A 20197-nucleotide genomic window follows, 5' to 3' on the forward strand; every position below is an offset into this window, starting at 1 on the left:
GAAGCCTTCTATATATTGTTCGTACACTTACGTCGATTACTGTATGAAATACTTTATAGAATATTTGTACAAAAAATATAATAACAGTAAAAATTGATTCTTTATACTACAAAGAATTTGAAAATACATTATCGTATTGAGATAAATTTAATTCTTAATAATATCATTGAATTTTATACTGGCTAGTAAAGCTCAAAAGGAGAGCGTCCAATCTATACCAGCTGCCCAGGCGCAAACGGCTGCGCAAAAGCTACAAAAGTGTGTTAACATTCGCGCAATAATATACAATAGTGTACGATGCAATAGCTTTTACAATTTGGACACTTGTAAAATAGGTTTAATCGGTGATGATGTGTGTGATAAATTAAATAATAATTTTTTAAAGTAAGACTTTCCAATAAGTGGTGTTGTGTGTGGAACAGTCAATTTTAAATGTAGATTACAAGAGAATTAAATGAAGCTGATAAGACAGTATCAGGGTGGGTTCCTATTTTGGTGAAAATAAAAAAAGTTACAGACACTATTTCACTGCTGAGGTGTAAAAATTTTTCAATCGTAAGTATATTTTACTTAGTTTATTCTTGCAAATTTTCGTATTTAAACAAAGCTCTTACATGAATACTATGGGATATTTTGACGTGGATATTAAAATTTAAAAGAATATTATGTTAAATGTTCATAGTTTTTACTACCACCAAAATTTGTAATAATACATAAGAAAATTTGTATTTGATCTAAAATTAATGTATTTAATTGTATTAAGCACCGTAAACATGTACAGTAATTCAATCCTACGAATCATTTAAATATGGAATAGAGTGGTTAACTACCTATACTAAATATGAATATCTCAAGGTTAAATCTGGAACCGTACGCATACCTTAAACCAAAATTGATTTAACCTAAACCAAAATATATGATTAACTAAATTTAATTTAGAGAAAATTACGGTTAAGCTGAGGTTTTATGAATTTGGAAGTGTTCGATCGCCTTTATCAGCTTGAAATTTAAATTCGCAACACAACTCTTTTGTTTTAGACGTATTCTATCATTCATTTTTATCATTAGCCAATTTAATAGTAGTAAAATTAATCAGAATCAGAATAATCCTTGTGTGTCAGTTACGAAAATGCGCACAACCGAATTTCAATACTATTTATAAATTTACCAAATGCCTCTGAAGTTAATTTCCTAAAGCTATTAGTTTAGGCTAAAAAGTTCCAAAGCGTCTAAATTAATTATAAATCAATGTCAATATCTTTAGCTTCTCTAATTTGTGTAATAAAATAAAATCCTTCTGTAATGTATTTATTTGAGACTATGTTTGAGGAACAAAGTTATCTTTAATGTAAAACAACAATTATACAGTAAAATGATACAATGAATTGCGTTATAGGAATACAATATTCGTAAAACATCTCTAACGTTAATTGTAAATAATACAGGGATTATTTTTAAAATTTTGCTTAACATTGAGAGGGAGATAAAATTACACACTTATTTTAGATATAAAACCAGTTGTAAAAAGCGGTCTGCGGAGCTAATGTAATATGTAGGATCAAACATACACACAATCATATCAACCGAATTTTATAAAAGTTTAAGAAAAACCAAACATATTTTATGCTTTACAAATAAAATACAAGTTTTTAGTTTAACATTTTTTTGAGAATGCGTAACAAAAATTCTAACATGAATTACAATTAAACTAGAATTAAAATGAAAACCATACAATTTGAGCAAAATTAGTAGATACGTAACATTATATAAACATCATAAACCAAAAACAAATCAAACATCCTAATACCGGTTCGATAAGTACGGTATAAAACAATTAGCTAATGGGCTATTAATTATTCCACGACTAATAATGAATTCAGTACTGACATAGTTTTCTATCTGTTAGTGGCACAATTACTATATAATATAGTATTATATTAGTATTATACTAGATACTATTATTGACTATTGGATACTGAAGATACTATTGAGTATACATAATCAACGGTAGCACGTTCCAAACACAGTGCACAACTTGTTGCATCGTGAGAGTTGAAGGGTTCGTGATCACTGTTTGTAGTGTTAGGACAAAAGTGACTAATAAATCAGAAACTTCCAACTGCTTTGCTTTGCCTATAACTTTGAAGTTATCGGAGTTTAAAATGCCAAAACAATATTATGAATGTTCCGGAAGACTGGTTCCAATTTAGCGAAAGTTGTTCCCTTTTTTACGACCACTCATTCAACTGCTGTCAAAAAGAAGTGTAGTTTTCAGGTTTTTAGGTAGATTTCATTCACTAACTTGCAAAGCGACAACGCCTAAACCCTGTATATTTAGACGTGCTTCCACTAGTTTTAATAATGAACTAAGTTTAGAACTACTACATGCCTGAATTGAAGGATAATTTGAATTTACGTATATAAAACTAGCTGTACCCGCGGGTATTGCCCCGTTTAACTTCATAAGAATTCGCATGGCTCACTCACGTCCTGGTTGAAGTTCGTTCGCTACGCTCACTCAACTTTTGGTTGCAATTAGCTGTTGCCATAAATAAAAAAAATAATAATTCTGCACCCTCCTTTGGGTAATCCTTGTAACTTTAATGCCATTGAAAATCATAGAACAGAACCTTAATTGAAACAGCTGTTAAGATTCATTAATTCCTTTTAAATATGAAAAACTAGCTGAGTACCCGTCCTCCGTACGGGGTTGATATACAATGCTAATTGTAGCTAAATACTCGTGCTTTGCATTTAAAATGAGGGAGGACACGTTTTGAGAAAATTTGGTTTACTATAATCTACGGTCTACTATAGTATAGAACATCTACCATAGCCATAATGTTCTACCACTTCACCTAACCAATAGAAAGAAGTAAAGTTCTCACACTCAGGTTTTTGTTGCTGCTTGGTTCAATTTAGCTGTTGTGATAAATGTATAAAGAACTAATGGTGCTGCACCCTGTTGGTAAACCGTATAACCTTTCAATGCTATTGAATATCATAGAAACAAATTGTGTAGTTGAAACAGCTGGCAAAATTATTCAATTCCTTTTAAATATGAATACTCATAAGGTTAACATGGGAAATTCTAGAGCCGCTGGGGCGGAGCCCGAAAGGATTTTTGAGGTAAAAATATGTCTATATGTTAATCGGGAATGTGAGCTATCATCATACCAAATTTCAACACAATCCGACCAGTAGTTAATGCGTGATTGAACTTCAAACAAACAAACAAACAAACAAACACACAAACTTATTAGTATGATCATAAGGTTAACATGGGAAAATCCAGAGCCACTGGAGCGGAGCCCGAAAGCCCGATCAGAATAAAAACTGCTTAGTTTTCCTATTTAATGCCCAACGAATCGATGTACCGAATTTCAGCCTCCTAGGTAAATGGGAAAAGGGAGAATTAGTGATGAGTGAGTGAGTGAGTGAGTCAGTGAGTCAGTGAGGGCTTTGCCTTTTATATATTTAGATAGATAATTTTGTTGTGTACCAACAGGTGTTCTGAAAATAGTGACTCTTCAAGTACCTATATGCAATCTTTTATAAGTAGCTTGACGGACGACGGTATATCGGTCGATTTGGAAAATGCTTGAGCTGAAAAGTCGATAAAGAACGGAGTAGGTCTGCGTGCCAATAAATTATACGAATTAAATTTTTAGTTTCAAAAATTTCCAATTAAATTTTTCAAATAAGGAATATTTTTTTTATATTTAGCCAGGACCAAGAGTTGCATCAAACATCAACTAAACTCTTGTGGGAGTGTTGACGACTTAGGAATATAATCTCTTAATAAGCTAGCAAAAGTCTGCCTCAAGACTGCTTCCAAGGTTATTTTATGTGTAGTATTTTATTTCGTTAGTAGTATCATTTATACACAGTGGCGCACCCAGGAGGGGGCTTTGGGGGCTTAAGCCCCCACCCCCAAGGACCTAGGGTTAATTTTTTTCGATGGCCAGGAGTCAGCAGTATATACATAAATGTTTCATTTGTAATTTCAGAATGTAATTTTTAAAATATCATTAACTTTAAAACTATTCTTACAACAGGATTTAAATTAAATACAGCCAGGAGCACGTGTTTTGTAACGAGTATTTTTTAGGCCTATGTAGACAAAAAGAGACGGAACGGCTCACCCGCCTGCCTCATAGTGTAGTGACTAGTGATTGTCAATGCTACTGCACTGCCACTGCCTATGTGCCGTTGCCGCGACCAGCGCTAGGCTAGACTAGCGCCGCTAGTTCTAGTTACTCCAATGATCACTTGACCTTGACGCGCTCGCACTATGTGCTGTTTTGTTGACATCGTTGAATTTTGGATTTTTTCCTTTTTTCCCCGAATAAGACCCCAAATCGAGCAGGGAGAAGGGAGGTAAAAATCTGCAAATTTTCAAGTAGATATAATAGGACAAAGATACCTCACTTTCGGCGTTTTAGAGGCACTTTTAGGGCACTTTTTATAGGGGAAAAATGAGAAAAATGAGTGGCTCATTTTTTTGGCCACTTTTTTAAAGACCCAGCTCTCGACCTATACACCCCTATATAAATTTTCTATTTTTGTTAATACTAAAAATCATGTCTGGAATATGGCTCATTTTTTGGCCACTTTTTTAAAAGACCTGGATCTCGTCCAATACAAGCCTATATAAATGTTCAAACTCTATTAAAATTTCAAATCCACATCCATTCCCATGTATATTTTCAAAATCATGTGAGGTTTGTGCGTGAACTCGGGCATGCTCCTGGCTTATGACGTGCTCCCTTGGACATCCTTAGTGGAAATCCATGAGTTCTGGCTACTTGGGAACCCAAGCCATTTGACATACAACGAATCACCTTTTTTCCTAATTATCTTCTCTACCAAATACATGTCCTTATACTTGGTCTTTAACAACTCCTCTGTATAGAAGCCTCCCCTGATTATATTGCCATTTTCATCTTTCAAGATATAAGTCACAGGCTTTGTATTCTTAACTTCTGCTATTGTAAATAGTTCCCCTGTCCAATTTGGAGTATAACCTTTACTAAAAACATGTTTATACTTGGAAATCCTTACGCTATCACCTACCTTATATCTTGGCTTTTTAACTTGCTCTACTTTAGAAGTCAACCTCTCATGTACATATTTACTATTCTTAACATTTACTTGGTTAGGCTTCATTCCTATAGATCTATGCACTTTATTATTATATTTTCGAATTAACTTTGGAAGTAAATCCAACCATTTATAACTCCCCTGAGCACTAAATTCCCTATATAACCAATTCTTTAAAGTTCTCTGAAACCTCTCCACAATTGCAGCCTTAGTTGTAGAAAATGTGTGATAGTGATTAATATTTAATTTTTTCATTAGTTTGCTAAAATATTGATTAAAAAATTCTTTTCCATTGTCAGATTGAATGTTTTTAACCCCCTTTGGTAGAATGGTTTTAATGGCTTCTGTAACCACTAACCCTGTCTTATTCTTTAGTGGAGCAGCATAAGCTTTTTTAGAAAATGTATCGATTAAAGTTAAAATATATTTATTGCCAGAATTTTCTCTAGCATAGTTTTGCATATCAATTAAATCTATTTGTACGGTTTCATTTATACCTAATACTTTAAAAGACCTTCTAATGAAATTCTTTCTTGCAGGTTTATGAAGTTCGTATGCAATTTCATTCATTTTTTATAACATCATCCTTTCCTGTAACTCTAAATACATCACCATTAGCCCCAATCAATAGATTATCTTCCATTCTTTTAAATACATAGTTTTCTGGTATATATGGTCTATTATCTATATACTTAAATCCACTCAAAGATGTGGGGTCAGCAACTAATAAATCAGGATTATATTCCATCAAATTAAATTTTTTTTCTCCATATACAAATTTTGATCCATCATAATGCATAGATTGTGACATTAGACAAATATCATCTGAATGTTCCCCCTCTGGTAGATTCCTTATAAATTGTTTTTTGGCATCCCAACATTTTTCTTTTTTATCAAAAGTTATAGTCTGTTCTTTTATAACACAGTCAGTGTCATCAATGGCAGGTTTAACACGTACTAACCTTTTACTATTAAAACTCCAATAGCCTGCTTCCATTTTTGGAACTTGTGAAACATTCACAGCATCTTTACTATCTGTACCTTCCATCAAATTACTAATTTTCTGTTTCTTCGCATTCCAAACACCATTCTCTGATTCTAAAAATTCATAATTATTATTGTCTTGTACAAATTTACCATCTTCTTTTCGTATTAAAGTCTGTTGTAAAGTGGGCACATCATCTAAACTTTTACCCTTTTCTACATTAGTAATTTTCTGTTTCTTAGCATTCCAAACACCATTCTCTGATTCTAAAAATTCATAATTATTATTGTCGTGTACAAATTTACCATCTTTTCGTATTAAAGTCTGTTGTAAAGTGGGCACATCATCTAAACTTTCACCCTTTTCCACATTAGTGATTTTCTGTTTTTTAGCATTCCAATTTTTATTCTTAGATTCTAAAAACTCATATTTAGTTTTACCTTGTAAGAAGACATCACCTTTTCTAGTTAATGTCTGTCCCAAAGTTGATACATCATCTACAAACTCCCCATCTTTAACATTACCAAGTTTACGGTTTAAACCATTCCAACTATCGTCTTGTAAATTTAAAGTAGGTTCACTACTAGCCCTGGGTTCTGCAGGCTTATTATATGGATTATATAAACGATAAAATTTATCTATAAACATATTTTTATTTAATAAATAATTCCACTTTCTCTCAATTCCTCAATAATGGAATCTATTTCATTATCCACTCCTGAGTTACCAGCTTGGCGACTTAGCCAAAGAAGTCTTAACCTATCTACAAGCTCATTAGGATCATCCCAATAAATATAGTCTATTTTCTTACCAGTCACTTGTCTCAAACCTTCACCAACAGATTTAAAAAGAGGTTTAATTATATTAAGATATTTAGTATGTCTATTACTTGAAATTGGTGCACCATCTTTGTAACTCTTTAAATGTCCATTTGTAGCTTCCAAAATTTCTTTATAATTTTGCAAATCAGCCGGAGTATAATCCTCAGGTTCTTTTAAAGTTAACAATTGCCACAAACCTTTTGTCCCCTTGTAGGTTTTATTTGCAATTGTAACATCATCATTGGCAATATCAACTTCCTTATTTCCAATAAAAAATTTATTTGCTTCTCGTCTAATACCATATGTAGTGTCTGTCATACTACTTTTACTGAGGTAATTTCCTAAATAGTCTGATGCTAAAAGACCAAAATCTAATTTCTGTGGAGTAGATTGTTGTAATGGTTGTAATCTTGGTATTATTGGTATTCTAGATGGAGTCATTGGGAGAATCTCCATTCGAGGCCTCTCTGTTTTGGCGATTTTTTTTAATTCTTGTAATGGCTCTATTAAAGGTTGGAATGTTTGGAACCTCTCTTCAGCCTCTAGAAACTTGCCACGTTTTAAAGCTCTATATTTCTCTCGTATTTGATTTGCAGAGTCAACCAATTCTTGTTGAATGTTTTTCATCTTTTATTTACATTTTATTTATCTCATTTGACAAAGGATTGTACTCAAACACTTTATCATGTATTATCAAACAATATGCAGATGTATTTGCTGGCACATTTTCTGCAGTTTCAATCTCTAATTTAATATCAACAATTCCTTCCTTCACTGTTTCGTTCTGTCTAGAACAGTCTATTACAATTAGTGGATATTTCTTCATAAACTCAGCCCTACTAATCATAGGATCTGGGATAGTATTATAGTAAGTCTCTCTAAACCTCATAAACATCTCATAAGCTTTAGAGACATCTCCATTTTCAAAGTCGAGATTTAAATCACTATAAGGATAATATTCAGAGTTTAGAAATACTTTGAGATTTTTTAACTTACAGTGATCAAATTCATCAGTTCTTTTTCGTGCACTATTATCCCTAGCTGTTTGGAAACCAAATATAATATACCTAGGCTTCTCCAAACTTGAAGATGTCTTTACTGACCATGTATGTCTTGTGGTATTGGGATATGATGGAAGTTCATGCAACTCTAAGCTTCTAAATGCAATTTGCAAATTTTTATTTTGCAGTAACATCTTTTGTAATTGTAACTTCTCCCCATCTGATGGTATTACATGTGGCATTACCCATTGAATTGAGTTAAGTGTAATTTTAGGAATCATATCAGCAGTACCACTGGCTGGAGCACTAGTGGTTGTTAATATACAATTCAAATCATTTTTGGATCTTTTTAACACCAATTCTTGTTTGACATTTACTAATACCTTATTAAAATCCTCAAATACACCCATTAACAGTTCTAATGGCAAACAAGTACTAAACTTGCCACTTTTATGGAACTCTTTTAAATTCGTGTCAGAATCAAATGCCACATTTGACAATTTAGTAGTTTTATTGTAAGAGCTCAATATTTTCATAAGACTAGAAATTCCTGGGTTTCTTACAATGTCTATTTCTTTACCTGCGACTTCATATCTAATTTCATCAAATAAGAATGCAAATGCATTATTTATAAAATGACCTTTATCATGATTTTCAATTTCTCCCTTAATATACAGATAACTCCTACACGGGAGAGTTAGCAAATCTTGATTATTAATACATATTCGAATTTCATCGGAATTATTTATTGCCAAAGTGTTGTGGGGAACATAGGAGTGATTTGTAATTTTAACCACACTATCGTCGAATTGGGATTTCCCTGTAACGTCTAGAAAATCTTCCATTTTTATTAATAGAAAATTTTAACTTTAGTCCTATTGATCGTAGGAACCTAGCATTTTGTACACTTATAGATAAATTTTTATAAATTCTCATATCTTTTTTATATGACAAGTAATTGTAGTTTCTTCTCCATTAAAGTCAATTGCCTTGTCATGCTGATCGGCAAATGTAATACTGACAACATCTAAACTTCTCTTATTTACAGGAAAATATATAATATTTCTTGGAACTTCAATAATTTTGTAGCCAGGAGGAGCTTCTGGATAAAAGCTATGTATGGTGTGTGATTTGTTTCCGTTTAAATAGGACCCGTTTGCAATATTACATTTTACTCTAATCACATTTACATTATTAATGTTTATTTTATTTGTAGATTCAAACTGAACACCAGGAGTAGAAACACCTTTAAATCCCAATAAAACAGACCCTAAACATGGTTTTGTAAAATCAAACACGTGGCTAGAAAGTAATGTCGCTTTCATAGTTTTATTATTAGCTGTAAGGAAAAAGTCTGGGATTTGCTTTTGAATTTCCTTTGCAAGCTCAACCACCTCATATGTTCCTTCAGAAATTTCTATTGTAACTGGAGCTTTGTGGTCATAATAGAAAACATCATCACCTTCTTCAATGGTTAATTTGTTGCCTTTAAGTTGATTTAATTTTGGAATAAGCCCTTTGAATAAAAGTTTGACTTTAGTATTAATTAATGCTTCTCCATTCTTATGTATTATAACTTTAAGTTTACCATCTAATAACTGGTTTAAATCATCAACTAAGATCTCTCCCTTTGGTAATGTTTTTTTCTCTACTTTGTAATATGTTAAAGTATTAAGTGGTTTTTTTACATTAAATATAGAATTATAACTTTGAAAATCTACTAATCCAATTACATAATCATCATTTAATTCTATGGGAGGAAAGAACACTGACTTTAGCTCTGGCTCTGTACCCGAAAATGTTATAGTAAATGAATCCATTTTTATAAACAAAAATTTTTTATGAATGATAAACATAAAATTCCACAAATAGAACTATTTAAATCTTGTATTTGATCGGTTGTATAGAATATTTTATGTCCCTCAAAATATTTAATTACTTCTTTTGGAGGTTGGATTCCAAATGGGTCAAAATAAATTACAATATCTTTATTTTTACGATATGCTGTCCAATGTGTGCCAGATGAACTGTCTAAATTAACTATTCCGCACTCTTTTACTTTTGGTGTTAGATTTTTTAGCTCGTTTTTTAGGTACACCCCCCGGAAGTGAGGCACGTCTTTTGCGGCCTCTAACAGCTGGTAGTTGTCCATCTTTTTTATTAAATTTTAATCCCATTCCCATTTTTGCTTTTGCCTTCATCAAATTTGTCACCGCATAAGCTGCAGCTCTTTCAGCAAGATTTGCGTCATTTGCCGTTACTCTAGTCCAAGCTAAGTCTGCTAATCTCATGTCTGCTTTGTTCCGAGCAGCGGTATCGGGATTATTCATGTAGAATATGTCATGCTCTTTACAATAAGAGTCTAGCTTATTTTTTGGAGGTACATTTTTGGCTAAATTTTGACGTATATTCGTTCCAGGTCCACAGTACCGATATGATGGTATGTGAAGTGGAAATGGAAGATTATTTATAAGAGTATTCAATAACCCTCGACCCCTGTAAGGCTTTAAGAATAAACCTTTGCCCTTTTTACATGTTTTCTTATTATTTTTCACCATTTTTATTATATAAAAAATGTCTTTTATTCAACAAAAACATAAATTTAAAATAGTACATACTAAGGAAAATATACCAAAGAAGTTGGGTCTATTTCCTACCAATATTCGATGTGTTATTTGTGGTCCAAGTGGAAGTGGGAAGACGGTTGTAATTTACAATTTAATTGTGAAAAAGGAAGGATTAAAATTTACAAACTTATATTTAATATCTAAATCTTTAGAACAAGAAAAATATAAAAAAATAATTGAAATATTTAGTTTGTGTGATGAAGTGAAATTACACACGTTTACTGACTGTGAAATCACACCAAATGATGTAAAATCACAGTCAGTTGTTGTATTTGATGACATAAATAGTCAAAATATTACACAATTTTTTTCAATGGGTCGACATAAAAATATTAACTGTTTTTACTTGTGTCAATCTTACAGCAAAGTACATAAACATTTACGTGATAATGTAAATTTCCTAATATTATTTAAACAAGATGATTTAAATTTAAAACATGTATATAACAATCATGTTGGTAATGACTTTTCATTTAACCAATTTAGAAATCTCTGTCATCAATGTTGGGATAAAACTAAATATGGCTTTTTTGTAATAGACAAAGAAAGGTCAAAGAATAATGGCAAATATAGATTTATGTTTGATCAATTTTATAATGACCAAGCGCAAGAGTATTGATGCCATCTTCCAGAATAAACCTCTTGTCATCGTCAAACGATAGTACTTTCTTATTCATAGTTAAGGTTTGAAGATGATGATTTGTAGATTTAATTCTTGTCACATTCTCATAATAATCTTGCCCAGTTGCAAGACAGTTTAAATAATGTTGATGTCTGAGGAGATGTTTAACTGTAGCACCATCAGCTCCTTTAGCTTTTTTGACCTCTAAAGCTTGCTTGTCTTCTTCATATAACCATTTTAGAGGAATATAAGAATATAACTTTGGTCTTAAACCACAATATTCATACATAATATGACCATCTAATTCGTCTTTAAACTTGCCAGTGACTTTTTTATTTTTATCAGAGTATAAGAAATGGTCTTTACTATATCCAGAGGTATCAAAAAAGTGCAAGTCACATTCTATTTCCTTGTAAAAGTCCTCTGTAACTATAGAATACATTAAAGAATCTGTATCTGTCATAAGAAATCTTTTGTTCTTAAATTTTGACATATAATTATAGTGGAAATCATACATTATTACTTTACTGATATCTAAAATGGTCATTCCTAAATATATCGGCTTATTAAACTTTACAACTAATTTATTTAAATGTATAGCATGTAAATTGTTATCGAACTTTTTGCTACAGTCGAACCTTGGATTAGTGACATATTTAGTTAATAGTGACTCATCCTTGAGATATATATCACGAAACTTGCGTTGGTTCATAATTGTTCGACCAAAGAGACTATTATTTAACAATTTGTAAAAGTCTTTTTCAAAATCATTTTTAGCACATTTGCGTTTTTCAATATTAAAATTAATATAGGGCGCAAGCCATTTAGACTGTCTAAATTTTAAAATTCTATGGTATTTTGTAACAATCAAACCCAATTCTTCATATTTTTGTAATGCTTTATAATGTAAAATATATTTAGTTTTGTCATTTAAATTAGGTATTAATTTGCCATTCATTTTCTCAGGTGCTAATGGATAGTCATTATGTAAATCATGTAAGCTTTTATCGTATTTTAAATCAACTTCTAAGATATATCCAAACTCATCATTTTGATTGTTTTTGTATATTTTGTAGTCTATCTCATTCGTCCAACGAAATCCATCCACGGGTAGTGTCTCACACATAGCTGTGGAGTATAGCGAGTTACAATCTAAATATACTAAATACACACTCTCTTGTTTGGGGTCATAATGTTCACCCATATATCTATTATTGGCTTTAGCATAACGTGTGGAAATCATACTGACTCCTCCTCTGATTGCACTTTCTATGAACAAATGCATGTCAATATCTTGAAATAATTGTAATTTTATACCAGTCATTCTAAGACAAGCTTCCCATGTTAGTCCTGGAAGTGAATACATGTGTACGGGGTCAAGTTTGTAATCCTTTAAACACAGGTCTCTAAATGTCTCAAACACATCAGCCAGTAGCAATACATCTGTTTTAAGATATAAATCATGATATTCTTGTAAATTATGTATATTAAAATGGGTCCAGACATTTTTAGCATGTTCATATTCGATGGGAGAGATATGTTCTTTAGTTAAAGTACTGTAAAATTTTTCAATTGGAGGTAGAGACTCTGCAAACTTATCTGGTCCTGTCATATATTCATAGGGAAATACGCCTTTGCGTTGTAGTAGTGGATTGTCTATGAATCTAAATGTATTTAAATTGGAAGCTAATTTGTATAATGGAAGGGACAGAAAGTTATAGGAATCTAAAAATACTAAATCATCAACAGAGAATGAAATGTACTTTTCCATATCTTTGGCTATGCAATTTAATTTACGATTAAACTTTCCCAAGTGTTGCATAATTAAATGTCCATCGTAATTTTTTAAGTTATGAAAGAATACTGGTATTTTCTTTGTTACTTTATAGTTTAAATTGCAATCATTGTGGGCAGCTCCACGGTATTGGCCATTTGAATGACAATGTTCCCGTACCCTATCAAAATATAGGGGCTTTTCACAAATATGACAATGCGTTGAGTTTTGGAAAGATACCTCTTGCTCAGGAGTCATTACAAGAGGAATATATATCGCCATTTGACTTTTAATAAAATCATAAGTCTCAAACAACCTTTCGAAAAACACATCCATAACATTTTCGCCACTATATAACTCTTCAGAAATAATCTTAGAATCTTTTACTACGACAAATGCAAATCCAGATGGAGTATGGTTGTTAGAGTTTATAAAGCACTCAAAATCAGCATAAATTACAAATGGGGCTTTAAGTTGATATTTATAATTTTTAAATTGTAATGTATCTTGTTTAGACATTTCCACTCTTTGTGCATCAAAGTTCTTACAATATGTTATATGACATTCCAATTTATCTTTGGTGTAAAAATGTTGTAAACAAAACTTGCAAAAATACTTCTTGTGGTCTTGTTTTGTAGACCGTAGCATTAACCTATCAAAATCACGAATTAAACAGTAATGTGATTTACGACCTTGTTGTAATAATAATAGATCTATATGAGTATTACTATTCAGTTTGGTTCTTCTTAATGGGTATAAAAATTTTCGGTCTTCAACTCCAAATACATTAACACTTATATTATTCTTTCTTTCAAATTGATCTATGTCAGATATTTTTACGGGATATTTTATATTTGTCATGTTCAACTGACCTACATAGGGTGCATATTTCGATACCCTTTCAGCATTTTTAGCATTCCTTGGATGTAAAGCTGCTAAAATTGACCAAAGGAAGCATTTATTGTCAGAATTCTTTATATTTAAAACTGCATGTTTTGATTGAATACTTTTTGGTGTGGGGATATATGACGTTGGAGTTAGGGGCTTATACTTGTAAACGTGCAACTGCCAATATTTAGTGTGGTCATATATCCATCCACTACCTTCCGCTTGATATTTGTGCATGGAAGCATCAATCTTTAAAAGAGCATTTTCAATTTGAGGCTTTAAATCTCTCTTCTCAATGGTTAGGATAGTAAGGCTTCTGAAATCTGCAATACATTCTTTCTCATTAACTAATTTTCCATTTTGATCTATTGTATATTTTATAAATTTGATTCTCCTTACTAAAGTCCATTTTATTGGTAGAGGACAAGACTGAAGAGTACTTTTAAGTTCAGTTTTAATCGATTCACCAACAAATTTAATCATTGTATATGGACATTTGTTACAAGAATTGACGTGTCTTTTAAAATGACCAACAACATTTCTTTTACAGAAATTACAAGTCTTATGAGTTTGTAATATATGAGATTTTAGAGCTATGTTACTATCACAGATTAAATCACATAGTTTACATACCTTCATTTGATGTATCAATTTGTAATGGCGAATAAGGTTGCTTTTTTTGGAGAGCGATGCAAAACAATGTTGACATGTGGTCTTCATTTTTATATATGAAATTAAAAAGTAGGTTGGCATCTTCTATATAGTTGAAATTACATTTTTACAATTTAAATTAATGAGAAGTAATAATTCAAATCATAATTCTAAATTTTAATATTCAAAACAATTTTATAAAATAATATTTGGCAATTAAAAATTTTCTAAATCAAAACTAAATTCCAAATCTTAAATAAAAACTCTTTTTAGCAGAATGCTAAATCTACATTTATACAGAGTTAGTGTTAGTTATATAGAGAAGACTACCTATGAAAAAATTATATAGAGATTGAGATTCGGCTAAGTTTTGAAAAAATAACTTGTATATATTTTTGACTCAAAGTCCCCAGTGATTGAGATTTAGCTAAGTTTTAAAAAAATAACTTGTATATATTTTTGACTCAAAGTCCCCAGTGATTGGGATTCGGCTAAGTTTTAAAAAAATAACTTGTATATATTTTTGACTCAAAGTCCCCAGTGATTGAGATTCGGCTAAGTTTTAAAAAAATAACTTGTATATATTTTTGACTCAAAGTCCCCAGTGATTGGGATTCGGCTAAGTCTACAAAAATAACTTGTACACACTTTTAACTCAAAGTCCCCAGTGATTGAGATTCGGCTAAGTTTTAAAAAAATAACTTGTATATATTTTTGACTCAAAGTCCCCAGTGATTGAGATTCGGAAGTTTTAAAAAAAATAACTTGTACACACTTTTGACTCAAAGTCCCCAATGATTGAGATTCGGCTAAGTTTAAAAAAAATAACTTATATACACTTTTGACTCAAAGTCCCCAGTGATTGGGATTCGGCTAAGTTTTGAAAAAATAACTTGTACACACTTTTGACTCACTTAAAAATAGTAATAACAAAATAAGTTACTTTTTTGGATAGAGAAGCAGCACACAGTTGGCATGTAACTAAAAAAAAACAATTGGTGGAAATTACATTTTAGACAATTTCAATTAATGGGAAATAATAATTTAAATCAGAATTTTAAATTTTAATATTCAAAACAATTTCATACAATAAGATTTGGCAATTGTAATTTTCTAAATCAAAACTATATCCAAAATCTGAAATAAAAATACTTTTTAGCAATTGAGAATGCTGAGTCTACATATATACAGAGTGAGTGTTAGTTATAGAGAAGACTATGTTACCTATGACAAAATTATATAGTGAGTATAATTAGGCTAAGTTTTTAAATAATAACTTGTACACACTTTTGACTCAAAGTCCCCCGGTGCGTGAAGTTTGGCTAAGTTTTTAAATAATAACTTGTGCAAACGTTTGACTCAAAGTCCCCCCCATGAGTATAATTCGGCTAAGTTTTTAAATAATAACTTGTACACACTTTTGACTCAAAGTCCCCCGGTGCGTGAAGTTTGGCTAAGTTTTTAAATAATAACTTGTATGTACATTTTAAGTCCCTTAGTACATATTAAAAAATACTCTAAGTGTTTGAAAATAGACTTATATACATTTTTTACAAGTTCCTTAGTGACAGAATTCGGCTATGTTTTTAAAAATGGACTCGGGAAATTAGCTACACTCCTAAGTTAAAAGAAATACAGAGTATGAGTACAAGCATCAGTTACATCACCAATTGATCCCATGACCCGACACGCGACAACATATTACAATAGTCTAGCTTAGATGTCAAAGACTTACCATAACAAGAAGATCCAGGTAGAAGAGTGAGTGATGATTCCGTAGAATGCCCCCCTTATATACCACAAAATTGTCTAAATTAATTTAGAATTAATTGGAATGGAAATTGAACAAACTGAAATTGAACAATTGAATAATTGAGGTCAATCAATCAAACATATTTGGTAATTGTCTAAACCTGCCCCAGACAGACTGGCACCAGACAGGCAGAGAATGTTGACAATTGGTTTTGATTGGGGTCATTAGGTTACACTCACAGTCATTCATTTGAGTCGGGCATAGTTTACGCATAGCCATAGAGCGCACCCGAGTTCGCGCACAGACCTCACATGATTTTGAGAATATACATGGGAATGGATGTGGATTTGAAATTTTAATAGAGTTTGAACATTTATATAGGCTTGTATTGGACGAGATCCAGGTCTTTTAAAAAAGTGGCCAAAAAATGAGCCATATTCCAGACGTGATTTTTAGTATTAACAAAAATAGAAAATTTATATAGGGGTGTATAGGTCGAGAGCTGGGTCTTTAAAAAAGTGGCCAAAAAAATGAGCCACTCATTTTTCTCATTTTTCCCCTATAAAAAGTGCCCTAAAAGTGCCTCTAAAACGCCGAAAGTGAGGTATCTTTGTCCTATTATATCTACTTTTTCAATCCGAACATTTCCCCGAAGTCCCGAACAAGACCAAGACCAGACAAGTTCTACCGACCGCGGTAAAAGGGAGTTTAGAGAGAGATGGAGAGCGTGTGTGAGTGAGAGCGCGTAGGCGGTAATAATAAAACAGTAATAAAACATGAAATAAAATAAAATGTTACAGAATGATAGTTTCGATTGCCTTTAACAATTTTTATGTTTATATTAATTTTGAATGAATTAAAGTATAACATCAATTACTTAATTCAAGTTAAACATCATTGGTACCGATATCATTGATTTAACGGTTTCAACTTTTAAAATACATTTTCAACTTTGACCAAACACACGACAAAATTACAACATAAATTTCCATAATATATAACGGCAAAATATTACCCAACATTTATTTATTTTAGCAATTAAAGAGTGTAATTGCCATATTAAATTAGAACTATCATTCGCCAAAAAAACCGCCTCTAGAGCGCTTGTCTCCCTGCTCGGCCTGATGTCTGTTCGCCGTCTGGATCGGTGTACGGACCCCTGACACACTTCGACCTCCCGTCTCCCTGCTCGGTTCGGGGTCTTGTTCGGAGAAAAGATCGATAGTGTGTCACCGTCTTTAACGTATTCGCACGAAAATCCCGCACTCTGCTACGTCTTGTGCGGTAATTGTCGCGCTCGCACGGTAAACACCACTTACCGGGCTAGTAACGTAATACTATTTTGTAGCTGAAGTTAACAAAAACAGCTGATACAGATTATTTTACTGTCAGATTTTTTATTTACGTGTATTTATTTATATTTACACTGCTAAAATTATAATTGTATTATTTATTTCTTAAATACCAATATTGTTTTTTGTATAACATTCAATAATCACATGTAAATTAATCAGATAGTTGGTTTTAGCTTACTAAATTACCTAACGGCAATGTAATATCCATTCCTTTATTCCAATATAGTAATACTACTAATACTAAAAACATCCAAAAATCCGATCAAAAAATCTCTTTTATTTGTCCCTAAATAGCCTAAAAACGTGGGTTTACAGGTATAGTTTTCAAAATTTTTCCGGGGGTGGACCCCCGTTCCCCCCGCCTACCTGGGGGGTATTCCATACCCCCCAGACCCCCCGGCAAGCATACATAAGAAGCCCCCCCCAAATCAAAAGTCTGGGTGCGCCCCTGTTTATACATAATAATTAATTTTATTATAACTTATAGAAGTAACACGGTCAATCTTTAGGTCGAGTCTTAATCATGTTTACATGTAGCAATGTTTACTTTCAAAATCCTGTCCTCCACGCGATATTACTTAAAGATGATTTTAAGGGAACGAAAAAGGCCTAATGTGTTAGTGACCGGATTTGGGAAATTTGGATTTAAAACGCAGGCACAGAAAAATAAATCACATCATAGAATAATATATAATTAATTACGGCTCCAAACATATAATTAACCACGTTAAAAACATTTTTATTTTATTTTCAATCAGTAGGTACAGTACTAGAATTATAATTTGTACTAAACTTTACCCTGCAAAAGTAATATTTATTGAATGTACAACATACTCTAAAATGTGAAGTGTCTAAGTGTCTAAAAACTAAGCATTAAATACTAAAACTAAATAATAAGACAAAACTTAAAAGTTTTGGCGTTGTTTCGACGGTTAGCATAAACAAATACAATTTATGACGACATGTGCCTTGTTCTCGAAGGTAAAACGAAGTACACAATATTTATAAGGTTATTCGCTCACCACATGCAACAGTTGCACGCAAACTTCTTGAACATTCAGGTTCAATTAAATTACTGATGGGACAGCTTTCTCGTGACACACGTAGGTAATCTTTGGGTTTTAATTGTAACTTGTGAGTTAATGATGGTAAAAATTACCCTCACCACAGCAAACCTACGCGAAACGAATTTCAAATCGTCTGATTGCCTGATTGGACTTTAACTAAAATCATAGGTACTAATATTATAAAGCTGTTTATAAAAGGTTTGGTAACGCATGAAGGACAAAAACACATTGGATTGTATTTATACATAGAAGATTACAAAGCTACATCCTTTTTTAGTGAAATTTGTATACCTATTTTAATGAAGATTATTCACTGATAGCCTTATTAGGTTTAAAAAGTGTGTATGGTAATTCAGATAACATATTTTTATTCATTTTTGAAATCCCGACTAATTAAATCAGACAACTCATATCGATTGTTTCCAAACTCGTCCTCGTTCACTAACCAATGTATCGATATATCGATCAATCGATCGCGTGCGAGGCAGATGTTTCATATCACAACTTGTGGATATCTATGATACAGTAAACCAAACCAAACATGCATACATTGTCAACCCAAGGAATCCCACACGACGTCTATTTTGATCCTAAAACGGTATTTATAAATGTCAGATCAAAGGTTGCATATCTCTACCAAAACAAAAAAAATCCCATCATTTTTAAATTAGGCATAAGATATACTAATACTACCACTGACTGTATTATACAGACTGTCCCAAAAGTCCCGGACCGGTTTAATATTTTCTAAACGACAACAGATAAATCAATAAGATTTGGTACATCAACACCACACCTAAAAATCTTCTTTTTTATGGAAATATAAATTTTCTGTGACATCATGGGGACGTCCCGCAAGGGGTCAGAAGGAAATCTTAAATAGAAGCATAGGTTGACATGTACATAAAATTAAAGGTCTTTACTAGCAGAATATAATGCTGCAAATTTGAACTCAAACGGACAACCAAGTCAAGAATGACAGTGGTTCAAAGATTCATTTAATTTGCATTTAGGGGCACAGCCCTAGGAATCGGAAAAAATTTTTCAACGTAAGCATAGGTCGATATGCACATCAAATTAAAGGTCTTCACTTGTAGATTACAATGCCGTAAATTCAAGCTCAAAAGAACGCCTGAGTAAAAAATGGCAGTCGTTCAAAGATTCAAAATGGCAGGTTCAAGAAATCTTTGAACGGCCGCCATTTTGTAACGGGTGATCCTTTCGAGGCGCGGTTTCCGGCATTGAACTCTGCTAGCTAAGCCCTTTAAACTGATGTGCATATTGACCTATGCTCCTGTTTAAGATTTCCTTCTGACTCCTCGTGGGACGTCCCCATGATATGACAGAAAATTGATAGTTCCTTAAAAAAGTAGACTTTTAAGTGTGGTGTTGATGTGCAAAATCTTATTGATTTATCTGTTGTCGTTTAGAAAATATTAAACCGGTCCGGGACTTTTGGGACAGTCTGTACAATCAATGATACTACTTCGACGTTGCTTTCAGCATATCGAATCTACTTACGATTGTGAAGTACAGTAGGTACAAAATAT

The 20197-nt window shown here is 32.2% G+C and overlaps 1 protein-coding gene across 2 annotated transcripts in view; it reads left to right on the forward strand.

Moving 5' to 3' along the window:
- The first annotated feature begins 294 nt into the window (after positions 1-294).
- LOC129000129 (uncharacterized) overlaps positions 295-20197 on the forward strand; it is a 151942-nt gene continuing 132039 nt past the window's right edge. For both annotated transcript variants that reach the window (XM_054427044.1, XM_054427046.1), the window contains exon 1: positions 295-555. The gene's annotated coding sequence lies outside the window, so the exon portion shown is untranslated. The remainder of the gene's footprint in view (positions 556-20197) is intronic.

Source organism: Macrosteles quadrilineatus, unplaced genomic scaffold, assembly GCF_028750875.1.
Source record: "Macrosteles quadrilineatus isolate MER2022 unplaced genomic scaffold, UCM_ALF_1.0 Scaffold_8__2_contigs__length_117827958, whole genome shotgun sequence".
In the NCBI taxonomy this organism is placed as follows: Eukaryota; Metazoa; Arthropoda; class Insecta; order Hemiptera; family Cicadellidae; genus Macrosteles; species Macrosteles quadrilineatus.